Below are 17986 nucleotides of genomic sequence, written 5' to 3' on the forward strand. Positions count from 1 at the left end.
TGGCCTAATCTCATGAATATACTTGAAAATCATCATCACAAACGATATTCACTGAGCAATTACTATATCCCATGCTAATTTTTATTTATGATTATTTATTTACTTATTTGATTAGTCATAAATGTTTAGCTTATATTCATGAATTTAAACCACACACAATCCTTTCACTAAACCCATTTTACAGATCAGGAGCCTGAGGTTCAGGTGGCTGAAACAGACCTTTGGGACTGCCCAGCTAACCACACATTGTGCAGATGGGTATACTGAGGCCCTTGAGGTCTGAGGGAAGACTAGCCCCAAGGCAGAATCCAGAATAACCAAGAGGATCTGGGTGCCTGACCCCCCAATCTCATGAAATGTCCATGACAGTGGGTTTATAGGAACCCCACCTACACACACACAGACACCCCCAAGAAGAGGCTGAGAAGACAGACATAAAGCAGAGGTGTAAACAGAGAGGACACCCTGATGGGAAATGACAGATCACCGGGACCCTGTGCATGATGCATCACCCTGAGGGCATCAACATCCTCCTCCCAGGGGTATCTGGGAAAGTGAGACACTGCTTCCAACCCAGCTCCAGAGAATGGCATCCCTGGGGGTGGTACCAGGCCCATAGCCTGCCAGGGGCCAGTGTCCCCAGCAGGGCTGGCTACCAGCTCATCTCAGTACCACGTACACAGTAGGTCCTCACCATTTGCTAAATGTTCCAAGGATGAGTGAATCACTGCATGTTTCAGCCAGGCCATGAGTCAGTGTGGGTGCAGGCTATGAATGAGCTGCATGCCCCTTACTACTCCATGCAGCACCACATCTAAACACCACTGCACCCTGTCCTTGTTCTTTATCTTCCAAGAATGCTATCGAGATTTCCCCACAGGTACTCTTAGCTTAGAACTGCCTGGAGACAACGCTGAGAAGCCCCACATTTCTGGGTCCCTGGGAGCCCCCACAAGGTGCCTGGCAATAGCTATCTGCTTGATGACTGAATAAATGAATGAACAGATGAAAGAGTGCATTTCAGGTCCTGGCCTAGAGAAAGCACTTGGTAACAGGGCATGAATAAATGAATGTCTGGATGGACAGATGGATGGGCAGCTAGATGAAATATTGAAGCCCCAGGGCTTGGTCTGAAGAGGGCACTTTCTAACTACATTATGAGCGAATACCTGAATGAATGGATGAGAGAATGAATGAGAAAGCGAATCACAAAGAAGGTGCTGAAGGAGGCCTCTTGTCAGGTGGAGGCCCAGGGGTTAGTGAGGTAGAGGCTCCAGCTGGAAGCCAAGGAGTTAATGAGCTTGACCACTAGTTGACCACCTGGGCCCAGAGGGGCTGCCCCCCACAGAGCCTGTCCAGTGTCACCAAGGTCCCCCGGGGCATCTGTACATTGTGACAGAATGCAATTAGTCCAGTCTTCAGTGCAGCCCACATTTGTCATTCTTTTATTTGAAAGAACCTATTGGAACCAGGGAGAGAGCAAGGATATGTGAGGGATGGGGGAGGGCACGGAAGGAGGCAGAGCTTAGCTACCCTGCCTCAGCCTGAATCCCTAGAGAAATGGCATTAAAACAAAGGAGACATGGGGACTAGAGGGGAGGGAAGAGCTGGGGGCTGGGGGAGGGGGCGGGGTGGGGGCTTCTATTTATTCAGACCAGAGCAGAACAAATGGATAGATTTAACAAGATGATAAGCTGAGATTCCATGCTCTTAAAGATATAGACTCAGAAATGTGATTTGGGGTGGAGTGGGAGGTTTGCATTTTTTTCTGGTAAAACCCCTCAAGCAGATGCCTCTTTCCACACAAGGCACTGGACAGTGAGGGGGCGTGTGTTTGTGTGCAAGCACATGTACACACCCACACGTGCATACATGTGTGTCCTGCCCACCAGGGACCTCCAAAACTCACCAGAAACCTCCCCACTAACTACCCAACACCCATGAACAAGTATGTCCTCCCACTAGAAACATACCTTGTAAGATATTCTGGGAAGAAGTCAGACCAGCCAAGCACATGTGGATGTCACCCAATTCTTGGCCACCACTGCGCTTTACTTTTCTCCTTTTCTGCCCAAAGGGCCAAAAATAAAAAGTGATCCCTTCCTGTTCATTGGGAAAACCCTTGCACTCATTCATTCAATATTCTCTGAATATTTGCTGAGCACCTACTCCATGCCAGGCTCTCCCTAAGTGCCAGGGCCAGCAAACACTCCCAGGGAAGCCCTGTCCTGTGCAGCCTTCAGTCCAGGGTCATCAGGATCATGTCCAGGCAGACTCTGGAGCCACAGAGCCTGGCTTCACATTTCACTGACCAGCTGTGTGACCTCAGATACATTACCCAACCTCTCTGAACCTAACTAAGGGGAAAAAATGGACAGAGAATACCTTCAGCCTCCTCTGGCTGCAGTGAGGTTTAGATCGGATAATCCAGGTTAAGCCCTTGGGCCCAGCACCAGGCACACGGGAAATGCTCAATGAATGTATCACTGCATGTCAATTCTAGATCAGTGGCAGAAAGAGTGGAGGCCACTAGGAAGACCTCTGGTTCACTGCAGCGCTCCCTGCCCTTGGTGAGCCATATCTCCCACTCCCAGCTTGCCCTTCCCACAACCATCCTCAGTTGTCCATGTCTTCACACCACCATTCCCCTGGAGCAGGAGCCACTAATAACATCTGACAGAGAAAGCTGATCCCACTGTCTTACCATTGAGCCCATCATGGAACCCAAACACAGAAGGTCCTTCAAGGGGACCCAACCCACTCCCACAATCCAGTGCTTAAATCCCCTATGCAAGTAGGTTTGGTTCCTTCCAGTGATGGGGAACTCATTCCCATATAAGCTTCCTTAGCAAAAGGAAATGATGTCATTGTGAGCCCTGTCTCACGTGTCATGGTGACACTGGCCCCTGGCACCCCTAGTCACCCAGTGACTACCTCTTAGGGGCAGGAATAATAGGATTCCCCAGCTACCACTGAGAAAGAAACAGTCACCAGTACATGGCAGCCACTTTTTTTAAATGACATTTCAATTTACATTCATTTATTCCGTCAACAAATATTACCAAATACCTACTCTGCCAGCCCCAGGCTCTGGGGACAGGGTGGTGAGCTTAACAAAGTCCTTGTCCTCAGAGAGCCCACAGTGTAATAAGAGGAGTCTGATAATAAAGCATCAAATCAGTCTGTAATCAGTCAGGTGGTGTGTTGAAGAATGTGGAGCAGGATGTGGGTAGAGAGGAAGGGATGGGTGGGCTGCTGCTCTAGACAGGTGACAAGGTGACACTTGAGCAGAGACCTGAAGCAAGCAAGGAAGCAATCTGGAGGAAGAGCATTCCAGGCAGGGGAGTAGCAGGCACAAAAGCCCTAAGCCGGAGCAGGCTAACTTGGGTACATTCCAAATCTCCATTTTCTAGGATGCCGACATGATGCTCAGAGTTGAAGGCAATTGTCCTGCCCTCAGAGACTACAGGCCAAGCTATTCATTCCCACAGGGACCTAAAAATCCAATCCCGGCAACAACTCACTGTGTGACCTGACGCTGGCCTCTCAACCTCTCTGGTCTTGGTTTCGGCAACAGCTAATCAGGGCTGAGCATCCTCCAAGGCACCGCTGGAGGAGGGAAGCCCTTGGGGTCCTCCCCAGTCTGCCGCTCTGGTCAAGAAGCACCTACCATTTCCCTCTATCCCACTGCGCCATTCTCATGCCCATGCCAGCAACACCACACAGGACTGGTACTCCTGCCAAAATAGCTATTAACCCAGTAGCCAATAATAACACGGTATCCTATCAATTTGCTTCTGAAAAGCTGTGTAATTGCAGAAACCAAGTTTGTCATCTTGGTAGCTTGGTTACGACATAAACAGAAAGAAGCTCACCGGTTCCTTCCCGAGGAGAACAAGTGGCTGGCTATGACCAACACCGGCTGAGTGCCCCCGATGCAGCCCCATGGACTCCGTCAGGAATCGTGGTCTGGCTGTCAATTGTCCAGAGGTCTGTCTTGATATCCTCCTGGCATGTCATATCTGTGACTGCAGAGGGACCAGTGCCTGGGAGACAGGGCTAAGCCACACTGGCTTTGTGTGTGGGGGTGGGGGGTCGGGGCCAGAAACCAGCACTCCCACAGCTGATCAGCCCCTGGCCAGGAACCACGGGGCAGGAAGAGGGACAGAGGCAAGGCCGAGGGAAGGGACTAGAGCCAAGGCACTTATGGCCAGTGCTCAGGGTCACACCAGCCCAAAGGGCAGGCTGACCATCATCAGGGATACAGGCCAGGCCTCGGAGGAGACAGAGGGGCCAGGAGGCCACCCGGTGGGGCTCTGAGAGAAGGGAGTGGGGAGCAGAGACTGCAGCGCCAAACCCTGAAATGAGGGTGCTTCCCGAGGGGCCCCACCCCGGCCCCACAATGCAGGGCCCAAAACAGACCTGACCCCCTGGCCACCAGCCCTCACTTTTCCTCTCCCACTCCAGGAGAAGAGCTCCCTTCCTTCCGGATTAGATTCCACTCGGAGGGAACACTTTGCTTCCCAACAAGCCAGAGCCCCTAATGGCAGGCACCAGCCTGTTTTATTCATTCTTCCCCTTCTAGCCCCACCCCTCCACTTACCTCTCCCTCTGTTCACCAGGGCGCCCCGGTTGATGCCCTTGTTCCAAGCACCCAGCAGCAAGGCAGGCAAGGGCTGGAGAGGCACTTCCCACTGCCCCACTGGTGACCTCAGCCCCGGGCTGCATCCCCACCCTCGGCCTCAGCCGGGAATGGATGGGTCTAGTGTGCGCTGCTCCCGCGCGGGGCTTGGCGGAGCATCCAGCTAGAGGGGAGAGGACGGGCCTCGGGGAAGGGGGGGAGGAGGAGACGGAGGAGGCCAAAGTCTCGGCCACTCAGCCAGATGTTGACCCAGTTGAGGGCCCCAGGCCCCAGGGGTCCTGGGGAAGCTCTGCCTCCCACACGGTCTCTGTGATTCTTACAGATACACAGACCTGGGACAACGCTGCTCGGATGCCTATCCTTGAGGTTGGGGTTAAAGGAGAAACACAGAGAGATGCCCAGGGGCTGCCAGCACAGGGTGGGGGACAGCCCTTCAGAGGCCCCTGGGTGGGGTGGGTGGGGTGCTGTCTGTGGGAACAAGCTCTCAGCAAATGGAAACCAGGCCTCAGAAACTGGCCAGGCCACAGCGGCTGCACAGCTCCAGGGAAAACCCACTGCTCGCTAAAAGGTGCCCCAATCTTGGGCAGCTTCTGCAAGACTTAGGGGTGGCTGCTGGCTACAGGCACACAAACATTTCTTTTTTGTGCTCTGAGCACCCTTCACTGTTGGCACATCACCATCCCAAAGCCCACTTGCCTGTAAGTGCTGTGAAAAGCCAACTCACAGAGCAATTTGCCTCCCTTTGCTTCCCTCCACATGGTCTCCAGTCAGATTTCCAACAGAGCTGGGCCTGAGCTGCATCCTGGGCCTGGAGATCAGGGTCCCCTGGGGGCCAGGCAAGTGTGAGCTCCCCCTCCCATGACATTCAGTTTTGGAGATTTAGCCCTCAAATATTGAATCCTCACCCCACAGAGCCCCACGTGTAGTGGAGTTCAGTAGATACAGATGTCAGCCACCTATTCATCCATCCATTCATTCATTCATTCATTCATTCACTGAGTTGTTCAACATACACTGTGATGTGCTTTAGGCCCACCAGGCATTTCAGGGGCAGCAAAGCAGGCATAGGTTTTGCACTGGGAGCGCACAGCCTCATCAGGGTGTTCTAGTACCTGCTATGACTGGAGAAGCCCATGAAGCTCGGGGAGAACAGGCTTGGGCGGGTTTTTAGAAAGCTTCCTAGAAAAAGCAACCTCTACGTTGAACAAGAAGCAGCCAAGGAAAGAAAGCAGGGATGTAAACAGAGTTCCAGGCAGCAGCGCAGGCATGTGCAAAGGCCTGGAGACGACGCCAAGTCTTTGACCATTTCCATCAGATTTCAAATGGCTCCTCACTCTCAGCTGTGGTGGGTGGCCCAACCTGAGCAGCTCCACCTGGCTCCAGACTTGGGAGCCCCCCATTGGCACCTTTAGCGGCTAAGCGTATATATTTTGTCCAGCTTCCCCAGCTGAAGTTCTTGTTAACAATGTTTTCATATGTTTATTTTTAAGGGGGATGGGAAAAGGAGTCCTGAAGGTCTTTTTCTGTTCAGAGAAAAAAAATTAATAAATAAATAGAACCTCAGGAAAAGGGCATGGAAAGGCCTCTGCATCTGTAACCGCTGAACAAATGAAAATTAGCTCATTTAATCAGCTCCTCATGGCCTGGCTGTCCCGAGTGGGCCCCGAACACAGAGAACTTCACAGCAGAAACACGAGGGCCAATGTCAGTTTATCCTACAACAAAGGGATTTTCTAAATAGCATGATCAAAACGCAGTGAAGGCCACAGAGAGCTGGGGAGACAGTACGTGGTGTCCCCCCACCCCCCTAGCTTCATCCCTTTGAACAGAATTGTTCTTTTGGCTTTTGTTCTAATTATTTAAACATGTGTGTAACTGTTCTACAAGGAGTGTTTTAACCGGCAAAGGAGGTAACTCCAGCCCCCACCACACGTTCCTAGGGCCCTGCCCCAAGCAGCACACCATCAACACCTCCCCCTTCCCCATCACCATCATCCACCAACACACAGACATATGGACACCTACACACACTACAGTCATGTATACACACAGAACTCTGTACAGTCATACATCATGCACAGTTACATATGTAGTTACATACATGCACAGTTACATGCATAATACAGGCACAAAATACATACAGTTCTCTAGTTCCTGTCTAACAGCTGGAGGTGGGGGAGGCGCAGCTCACCAGACCCCCAGGGAGGGCTGCTGTGCACACACCTGAGGCCCAGGCTGGTAGCAAGGACTCTTATTTCCCTGGGGTAGTTTCTCCACGCAACTTGCCACCTGGGCTAAGTCATTAGGGCGATTGAGGAGGGAGCCTGAAAGGCCAGGGAAGGGGGACCGAGGGCCAAGGGTAAAAAAAGGCAGGGGGTACGCATGATGCCAGGGTGGGCCTGAGCCAGTGGCTACCCCTGGGCTGGCGAGGAAGCCAGAATGCTGGCTCCATCACCAGTGCCAAGCCCACCCTCCCTTCTCTAAGACCCCCAGCCAACCTACAGCAATGTAGTTAAGCCCACAGCTGCCCTAGGTGCTCAGCCCCACGAGGACATAAGCCAGGCTGGGTTCAAATCTGGGCTCCACCACGTAGGAGCTCCGAGCCCTCATCTCCTCTTCCATAAAATGGGAAACAACAGCAGCCTCCTAGAACTGTGGTGCCGATTCAATTACAGAGAGCCAGTAAACTGCCCAGCGCGAAACCAAACAAACATTTGCGGACGTTTCCATTTATCCATGTGGGCACTGACGCCCAGAGGATGGTCAGACAGAGGTCAGTGACACAACCAAATGAGAGCTAGGCATTTACAGCTTTCGATTTCTTGCCCAACCCTAATCCCCACAGCGAAGAAGGAGAAATAAAAAAAAGGAAATCGAAGAGATTAAACAGGGTGTCAGGGGTAACTGACCAGGAGGAAGGGAGCCTCTGGAAGGCCTCAGACCCCGGGGTCTGACAACATTTTCCAAAAGCCCATTCTGTCCGACCTTTACGGCAACCCCGTGGATAAGTGCAACTGTTACTCCCAAGTCCCAGAGGTGGAAGCTGAGGCTCGGGACTGGGGAGGCCGGGCTGGGGTGGCAGGGTGGCGAGTGGCAGAGGCAGCTCGCGGATGCGTCTGCGTGGCTCAGAGCCGCATGCTCCTGCCCGGCCCCACTGCTTGCCTTCCCATGGCAACAGTTTCTGCCCAGCCTGCTCTCCATACTGCAAACTTTCCTCTGGAAGGACTCCGGGGACCAGGGACGTGGGAAGTGGGGAGAGGGGTGCAGGACGAAAGGGGAAACCAGCACCTGAGGAGCACTTCCAGCATGGAGGGGCCTGCAGCTGCCCCTGGCTCCTGGGACAGCAAGAGCCTCAGACCACCCAACCCACCCAAGAGAGCAACCCTTCCCCACACAGTGGTTCACAAAGGCCTCAATGCTGGGAAGGGGGTCAGCAAGTACCCTTCCCATTTCACAAACTGGGGAGCTGAGGACCAAAAGATGTGGGAGGGGGAGGCTCAAGCTGCCATGCTCATGGGCCAGCCCCCAAAGGGAGCACTGAGTCTGCAAGTCTCGGGTCCTTCCAGGCTGGGACTCCTGCCCACCCTGCCCTGTCCTCACATGGGCAGCATCCGGGATCTGCTATACGGGCAGCGCAGCTGTACCCACAGGGAGTGTCCAGAAGAAGGGCCTAGACACGAGTTCCACCCAGCAGGTCCTACTGGGCTGGCCTTGAGTGTTAACAGTCCTGTTTAGGGATCCCCTTCTCCACTTGACTGGTGAGGTCCAGGCTGACACCCCAGCTCCAGCAAAGACACTGTCAGGCGGCAGGAGACTCAGCCACCTGATGTTGCAGCCTCAGTAGGAGCAACAGGAGCTGAGGCAACATCTCCTTCGCTAGCTCACCAATGCCCACAGACCCCACATCCTGCAGACTCCCCCAGCCCACCCCCCAGCCCTGCAAGCACTGGTTGTTTAGGAAAAAGAAGCATGAGCAGGGGAGGTTAAGTGCATGGACTGGGGTTGAGTCTTGGCTCTGCTTACGGAAAGTGACCTCCCTCTCTAAGCCACAAACTTCAAGTGTAAAATGAAGAGGTAACAATGGGTGAGTCTCCCTCCTCAACCTGAAGATTGAAGGGGATGACGTCTGGGAAGTACTTGGTTCAGTGCCTGTCCCAACCCCCAAATGGTAGTAAGCATGGGGAGCAGGGTAGGGGGAGCAAAGAATGGTCTCGAATCTGCTTCATCTCCTACTGGACTTCCCTAGAGGCTTGGCCACCACACACAGTGAGCAGGACATGGGGTCCCTTCTTCACTCAGATCCAGGACACTGGCCCCAGTGGACTCTTCAGGCTCGCATTGTCCTCAGGTGCCCCTGAGCCAAGCCCAGCTGGCAGCTGACTGGGCAGCCCGGAGCACGTGGCCTGGCCAGACAGACCCAGGTGGGTACACACCCCTCCTTACAGGGTCTGGGCCCAAGAGGCAGGAGTTGGATCCAGAAGACCCTCAGAGAGCCCCAAACTTCACTCTCTTACTGTAAGGATTCAGAAGAGAACCACAAGGGAAAAAAATAGTTGGTAGTATTAGCCCCCTCCACACAGTGTCACCCCATACACGGAAGCCCAGCAGGTCTGGCTTCCCTGCTCCCCAGATGTGTGGCCCCACACAAGTCTCCCTCTGCTCTGAGCCTCAGTTTCTACTCACTGGGCTCTGCTTGCCTCACAGACTGCATGAGGGTTGGAGGAGAATATGGTTATGAAAATGCTCTGTGAACCACAAAGAGTCCTGGTCACAGGTGAGATTACTGAGACACCTGGGAGGAGCTTCTGACAGCAAGCACAACCTGCTCGTTCCCCTAAATCTGGGCAGTGGCCACAAGAGGAGAGGAGGCTCATGCTGGGATAGTTGCTTCCCCCAGAGCACCAGCACACAGGCATGGCTGCTCCACAGGGCCACTGCCTCCATCTTTGCCTGCACAGAGAGCTGTGGTGACCTGACAGCACATAGTAGGTGTTGTCAACTGGTTGAGGCCAAAGTTTGCCCAGCCCCAACCCTCAGACAACCTGCTTTTGCAAGAGACCAGTGTAGACACCACAGAGCACAGCCAGAAAAAAATACAGCTCCTCCAAGAGTAAGCAGTCTACATCCACGCTCATCTAGGCTCAGCCAGCGGGTCCAGCAAGGCAGCAGACTCCTCAGGACCACGATCCAGGAAGAATGGGAGGGGGGACCTGCCCACCTCACAGACCACCAGAGGCTACTCTTCCTGCCTCATTGACAGCAGAGAGGTTCAGATGCCAGAAACTGCTCCAGTGTGGAGGAATAGGGACACAAAGAGGCAGGGGCCCTGACTTCTAGTCCTGGTACCCTATGGCCCCGTGCCATCTCCAACAAGTTTACTCTGCAAGCTGAGGCTCAGTTTCCCCAAGTGCTCCATCTCCCCCCATCCCAAAACCTGTGAAATCCCAGTGATATGGTGCACCGCCTGATTCTGAGCCAACGTAAGCTACAATTAATCGGACGCAGGGATTTTCTTAATTGCTGGGTTTTACAACCCAAACAGAAGAGATAAAGTACAGCTAGCTGACAAGTTGGCTTGAGGCAAGATATTTAAAGCATCCCTTTTTTTTGAGGGGGTACTCCTTAAAAAGCTGGTGTGGTATGAACAGAATTGTACCTAGAGGACATAAGCAAAGGTATTGCCCAGATGAGAAATGTTCAGCTCCCTTAGGGACTCGGCAGCAGGTTGAGGGAGGCAGGGGGGGCGCAGGGATAGCACATAAGCATCTCATCTCAAAAACATTGTGGGGGGTTGGGGGTCAAGCATCTCAAAAGAGGTGTCATATTGGGGAGTCAAAATAAAAGTATAAATAAAGAGCAGTCCACCTCCAATTTTCCTAATTGCCTGCCTTCACAAGCAGATGCAGTTCCACACCCCACAGCCTCTTTGGAAGGTGGCGGTGGAGGAAATAGGATTCCCCCATTAGGAAGGGGACGCCTCCCTCATTAGTTATGCCTGGCCACGGGGGTGGGGAGGAGAAATGGCATCAGCACGTATCGGGGCTGTGTCCCTCCAGCGGGACAAGGGAGAGGCGGAGGTCAGTGTGTAAAGGGGGGCCCTTCCGGTCCTGTTCTTGCAGGGAGTTATGAACCTGACAGCAGCCATCTCTTACATGGAGACAAACAATGGGTCTCAAGTCCCATGGCCAACCCCGGGGCCTGAGAGAGGTGTTGGTCCCCCTTCCTCCACATCCCAAACGCAAATCAAGCTTTGGGGCATCCTACCAGGGAATGGCAGGAGGGGCGGCACCAGGGTGCATGCATGTGTGCACCTACTGAGCAAAGATGGCTTAAGGGCAAATAAGGGCCCCACAGTGCACAGCCCAGAGTGAGAGGCAGAAAGGAAAAGGCAGAGATGAGGCAATGCAGCTCTGTTTGGTGGGGCCCAAGGACGGCTCCACCAAACATCCACTGGGTATTGTTCTGTGTGAGGCTCCCCACACACCTAACATTGCCAGTACACAATTCCCTACCCTAAACCTCCAAAACCAGATCATTCCAGAATTCACACTTTTTCAGGTTCTAGAAAGGTAATACAATACATTTCCAAAGTATCTGGGAACACCTTAGAAGCAAACAAGCACCTTGATGTTTCTGCAAAACATAGAGCTATTCACCAACATGAATTAAGTAAAGATTGTAAACAGCTTCACATCAGCCAGGTCAAATCATGCTGCCAAATGAGTTCCCAAAAAAATACCTTTCAGGTCTCTGGGAATTAGAATTGTGAGTAAGAGATGATGGACCTATGCTGCCTCTAATCTTCCCGGTGACCCTCTGGGGGAGATATTGCTGGTATTCCTGCTTTCCAGGAGAGGGAAAGTGAGGCACAGAGAAGTTAGAAAGTAATCTCCCCACGGTCACACATCACATCAGTGGCGGAGCCGAGACTGCCTGGCCTGAGGGCCTGTGCTCTCCACCCCAGGGTGCCCTGTAGCTGACCAAAGTACTCACCCACAGTTCAAAGGCTTCCTGCAAAAACACTCAAGCATCGGCACAAGTCCCCAGAGCGTCAACAGCCCCCCACCACATGTGCGGTATTCGGCCAACTCCCACCAGGAGGCGCCCTACTGGAGGCTACAGAGACCTGCAGGCATCGCAACACCTGCCTGGATCCTTGCTGGAGCCCAGAAGCCCAAGGGCAGGTTTCCACCAGCAGGTGAGGCTCCCCCAGCTGCCCCCCGCCCATCTCCTGTACTCAGGTGATTACTCCCCACCTGACACAATCTGCACAGGTCATATTACCTGCAACAAATATGCTAAACACATCCCTAGCCTGGGAGAAAAGGCCACAGGTAATCCCATTTGACGGAGGCCAGAACTTCCAGCAGGACTCCCAGAGGGCAGGGACCCCAGCTCTTCAAAAAGGTGTGGGAACCCCACGACTCCTCAGGTGTGCTTGTGGTCAACTCCGACTTCTCTTCCTCAGCAACTGCTTTCAACGGCAGGGAAAGATTGCTGCACAGGCAAAATCCTGATGCTCCATTACCAAATGATTACATGATAATTCTGTAGGCATTAAGACACTAACCAGCATGGGCGGCAGTGTCCAGCCCTACCAGCGGCTGCCCTAGACTGGGAGTGCTGGTTAAGGAGAACTCCAGCATTGAGAAAAACCTCCAGCTAGTGGAGGCCCATTCTTTCACTGCTTTGATTTCTAATTAAAAATTAAATTGGGCGCCTTTCTTCAGGAAGCCAATGAGACATGAGCATCAGGCTGCTGGGCCGCACATGCCCATGTGTGCACATACACATGGGCATGCACTTGCACATACCAGACATGCATGCATGCATGCACAAACTCTTCCTGCCTTGACTGTGCAAATCCCAATCCAGTCATCCATTCTTTCAACACTGATGAGGGTTTACCAAGTTCTGGGCACTATGTGTGCCCAAGAAGAAACCCAGGGCCCTGCCTTCAGGAGCTTATTCCCAAAAGGAGGCTGAGAAAAGTGCCCAAAGCAAGCCAAACCATAAAAGGGATCCCCGCAGGCCCAGAGAGTTTGATTCTCACCTGCCGAGCAGGGACACCACACAGGAAAGATAGGGTTTGTCTTAATTTATGGGAAAAAATAAAAGGCCAAGAGGCGGGTAGAGAGAACCTTCTAGGCAGAGGAAAGAGCAAAGGCAAAAGCAAGAAAAGGCACCTGGCATGAAAATGGAAATTATTCCAGTTGATTGACAGATAGACTAACAGATAAAAGGCAAATGTAGATATAATAGGAATTCTACCATGTGTATTTTAACCTATATGCATTTAGCTATGTGTTCAGCAAAAGACAGAGAAATGCTATGTAAACAGTACCTCTGATTCCCTACTATTTCCCTTGTGAGCAGGTGCCCAGGAAGAGTGTGAGAACAGAGTTTTGCTTTATCTTCCTGGTTTATGTGCCACTGGGCCCTCCTACTGCAAGCATCTCAGCATGCCTAAGGGACTTTCAGCATGCTGTATAAACAGTGCGCTAGGGTAAGGAATGGCCCATTTTATGTCTCTAAAGAGTCAGTGATTCCAGCCATGGGTACCTGGTGAATTGCAGCTGATATGTATACAGCGTGTTGTCCCACTTTACAGGTGAGGTGAGTGAGGCTCCAATAGGTGACGTCACAAAACCAGTGATGGGCAGAACCTACATCTGACCCCAGGCAGTGTGGCCCCAGAGTCCACCCCTGGACTGCAAGACAGAAGACAGACATGAACAAAGCTGTATTTCAGCAAAATAATCAGGCAGGGGCCTTTGAGTAGAATGGGATAAAGAGAAAACAAAGGCCCAAGGACCAATGAGGGAGCCACTGTGACACACCACTCTGGGGGTGTTAAGGGGCAGACTGTAGCAAAGACTGATGCCCTGCCCTTGGAACAGACCGGAGGCAGAGAAGGGGAGGTCTGCGGGGAATCTAGTACTAAAACTGAGAGAGTTTCTCCAATAACTCCATCCTGTGAGCTCCCCAGCCCTTCCCTCTGGGTATCCCCACCCCTTCCTCCACCTCTCTTGGTGGGAGAAGACACTACCACCCCAAGACACCTCAAGAAGCCCTGGGAAGCCCATCCTTCCCACCACCCAAATGGACAGGATGGTGATAGACTACTGGAAGAACTGTCTAAGGCAGAGGGCAAGATGCACAACCCTGTTGTATGTATATTCATCTGCTCCTGAAATGATGCTATGCATTCCCTCGTGCAACATTACAGGGTTATAGAAACAGTACCAGAAACAAAGTACAAATTTCCAGCTGGTCTACCAACATGCTGTGTGACCCTGGAGACAACACTTAACCTCCCTGAGCCTTGGTTTCCTCTATCTGTTGATTCATCCATGTAATAAACATTTACAGAGGCTCCATTTTGCACCAGGTGCTAGGCTGGGGATAGAGTCAGTTCTTCATGGTTCATAAGTCCAAAGCCTGCCCTGGATGCATGTCAGAAGCTGCACATTTCACCCATGTGCTGGAACCATTACCCTGGCCACCTTACTGGGTTAGGAGTCTTGAGAATTCTAGAGCATTCAGTCCACTCCCAGAATCCCCTTCCTGCTGGGCCAATGACCAGAACCAGAAGCAGCCTGCCACTCCATCACTCCACGGTGCCATCAGCAGGGACAGGGCCCATGCAAACTCAGGAGACTGGCTGCCTCAGCCTCTGCCACCATGCCTGCCACGGCCCCACCCCCTCCAGCTGCCTTTGCGCCTGCTGCCGCTGCTCATTTCCAGGCAAATGTTCTAGTTAATTAAAACACACCCAAGTGCTCACATGCACACGAAGCCAAGCTACAAAATCTGCCTTACCCAGCAGCCGCTTCTCTCCTCCAGCCTGGAATCCATACAGACAAGAAGGGTTTCCAAAGCCGTTGTTACTGGCACCAAAGCTTTGCATATATGATCCCACTGTGCACATGCACTTACACACAAGACATGTGTGTGCCTATATGTTTGTACACACATTCATGCACACTCTGCACAAATGTCTGTACATGCACATGCACCTGCTCACACATGCATTCATATACACACCACAATGCCCCCTCCTCCCGAAGTCTTCTCCAGCTACTTTGGCCCTCCAACTCGGAACATCAGCCCCAGCGAGTGAAAAAGCACTTGTAGCACTAGGGAATGAATTAATTAATAAATTTACCAATTGCTCATTGATGCAGTGAGTAAATGAGAACAGCACAGCTCTGGCCCCAAGCCCTGTGTTGTATGCTCACAGAATCGGTAGAACAGACTGAATTCTCCAGGAAACAGGAAGCATAGGTGGGCTGGTTTGGGGACAACCTCCTGCCCTTCCACCTATGCTGGGGAGCTCTGCGAGACACTAACTGGGGTGCGTACACATACCTGTGTGTGCACCTGTGCATGTGACCAGAAAACTCACCTTCCCAGACTCATAACAGCCAGGAGCTGGCACGAGAGAGCTCTGGCCACTGAGGCCAGGAGATGGAAAGCAACCCCTTATATGAGATCTGACTCCCAGAAGGGAAGCCAGAAGTGTCTGGCAGTCTGCTGGATTCCTGGCATTCTGGGTCTAAGATGGGTACACAGCCATCATGAGGCACCTGACTCTAGATGATAAAACAACTAGCAATCCTTTCCGAGCAAGCATTTCTAGAACTCATTAGGTCCACCAAGACCACCTTGCTGGTAGGAGCCACGAACAACCATGTTCTTGATGACGATTTGACACTTCGGCAAGAATCAGGCCACTTAGAGCCCTAGATAAGGTGTGACAAGGATTTGTGTTCACAGAGATGGGGGCAGCTGTGAGTTCCTCAAACCACATCACAGGGACCTTCCAACTCATGTTGTAGGGCTGGCAAAGCTCTCTAAAGAGAGCAAAAGATGTGGGAAGGGTGTCCGGAAAGGAGCAGAGATGGTAGGCTCAGCAGCCATCACAGTCACCCACACAAAATGCAGTCCTGGATCAGTGGCTTGGCACTGTCTGGAAGTCTGAGAGAAATGGAGAATCTTGGGCCCCACCTGGACCCACGGAGTCAGAATCTGCCTCTGGACATGTTCCATTAGTAATTTGGTTATCTAAAAATGAAATGAAGAGATGTGTTTTTCTTTGAGTTTCATGTGTTTTATTTTTTCAAGCAGCTACTAAGTTGTTAGGACATAAATGCTTGTTGTTTGCACCTGGTTAACAAAGAGAACTGTTAGATATTTTTCTGATGTAGGAGGTGTCATGACAAAAATCACCGACAGTGAGGCATTGTGAACCGAGAAAGCTGGGAGCCTCTGACCTCTGTGTGAGACACAGTCTGGGTGACAGGGACACAGTAAAGAATAAGGCAAAGGTCCCTGGCCTCGTGGAGCTGACAGTCTGGTAAGGGAGGTGGATAACAGCCAGGTCATCAGATGATCACATAAGACGTTAGGTAAACCAGGAGTGAATGAGAAAAATGAAACCGGGTAAGTATTTACTGGCCGCCTATGCTATGTGAGCCCTGCCTGCACTCCTCCTCTGCCCTCTCTATGTCATCATGTCCCCACGCCAGACAGTGGTCCTCCCTCTCCTCTCACCTCTGCACTGGGCTAGGCACCAAGTCTTGTCCATTCTGCCATCAGCCAGGTCCACTGGACTCCCCATCTTCACTGCTGTCACTTAAGTCCAAGACACTGTGGTTGGTGGGCTGACGGGTCACTTGGCTCCCTGGACCACAGCAGTGGCCTCCTCACATGTTTCCCTGTGTCCAGGCTAATCCAGACATAGCAGCCCAAGGGACCTTTGTGGATCACAGGTTTGCTCACATCACTGCCCCGCTAAAAATCTCTTTGAGGCCTTCCCACTGCTACAAGGTAAAGCTCCCCAAACTCAACCCCCAAAGTCATCTTTCCCTTGGGCAACATACAACTTCTCCAACCTTGAAATTGGATTGGACTCACCATCCTCATTTCTTTTTCCATATTGATTTTTACATAGTATTGCTTTTTATGCACAGTGACCAGTGCACAAAAGCCCAGCTTTGCACAGATATGATGTCATCAAAGGGAATATAGAGAGACCTAATGTTGAAATTGAGAAGAGCCCTGAGCTAGGATTCATGTCATGTCCAGCAGATGCTCAGTATTACTGTGTTCCCCTTGAAATTTTAAAATGCATCAGAGCTCCTATGGGTTAGCTGTAGCTGGGGTGCCTTGGCACACAGTTTGGGATACCAATCTCAATTATTTGTTGAATGAATAGATGAATAAATGAATGAGAAGCACCATGAGAATCTGATGTGAGACACAAAAATCAGTCCTCACTCCATGCAAATGTTCAGAACTGCCTGTGAATGCTGACTCAGAAACACCAGCCCCAGCTGCTTCAGAGCCCACTGGGTCTCTCTCTGGGTCTCAGTCTCCCCAGCAGAAACCATCAGCCCCTCGTAAAATACAACAAGCACCTATGTTGATCAAGGCCAGTAGGGAGAGACAGGGAGAAAGAATTGTTTGAGAAATGTTCATGTCCCACTGCACGTCCTTCAGCTCCATGGAACCCCAGAGTTGGGGCAGCAGGCCTGTACAATGAGGAGACCAAAAGACCTCCCTAATTTGAGGTTCAGGGGTTCAGGTTTCAGGTGAGCAAAGCAGAAGAATCACATGGGAGATTCAGTACAAGTCCCAGTAGGACTGCAGGCAAGAGACGAAGGGTGGGTTTGGGGGAAAGAACTGAGCACTAAAGGCTTTCTTTGCCCTAAGCAGTGCAACAGCTGCACTAGTTTGGGGAAAATGAAATCCACCAGCATCCAGACTAAGCCTTTCCCAAGTTTAAGTGGAAAATGAAACGGGGGTTCTCCTTCGGCAGATTTCTTCCCCCTGGGCAGCAGAGATGTGGTAATCGAGTGCTTTTAGGGGTGGGGAGACGGCGGGACAAACAACTCTAACGCTGTCAAGTTCGCATTGGCGACGGACTTCATAAAGCAAACAGGGCAGATTTACAAACCTTGGTGTTGGAAGTATGGATGGGGAGATTAAATGGCAGGGTGTGTGCAGCAAAGCAGAGACTAATGAGACCTCAGACCAGATCGTTTCACCATAAATGTCAGCGACTTCAAAGTGCCAGCTCCAGCCCAGTGTGCCAGGGAGCCGAGCCCACAGGCACACCTACCCACCCCCAGCCTCCGTTGCCACCTCTGAGTGCCTGCCCAAGGTTCCTGGAGGCTTGTGGGCGTCAGGATGCTGGGCTTTCTGGCCTTCTAATATCAGAATTCTTTCTGTCCCTAACACAGCCCCCTCCACAACCACACACGCCCACATCTTTCTCCTCCTTTCTTACATGTGCCCCTTCCATTCCCTTCCATTACACTTGTCTAATCCCCAAAGTGT

General features: G+C 51.8%; 1 protein-coding gene across 5 annotated transcripts in view; it reads right to left on the reverse strand.

Moving 5' to 3' along the window:
• ZNF423 (zinc finger protein 423) overlaps positions 1–17986 on the reverse strand; it is a 319514-nt gene that overhangs the window by 149668 nt on the left and 151860 nt on the right. Inside the window, exon 1 of one of the 5 annotated variants that reach the window (XM_057493431.1) lies at positions 4604–4714. The exons of 3 other annotated variants lie outside the window; for them this stretch is intronic. The gene's annotated coding sequence lies outside the window, so the exon portion shown is untranslated. Of the gene's footprint in view, positions 1–3875; positions 4035–4603; positions 4715–17986 lie in introns of those variants that run through there. One more of the 5 variants, XM_036880776.2, reaches the window with a different exon arrangement.

This window comes from Manis pentadactyla, chromosome 15 (genome assembly GCF_030020395.1).
Source record: "Manis pentadactyla isolate mManPen7 chromosome 15, mManPen7.hap1, whole genome shotgun sequence".
Classification (NCBI taxonomy): domain Eukaryota; kingdom Metazoa; phylum Chordata; class Mammalia; order Pholidota; family Manidae; genus Manis; species Manis pentadactyla.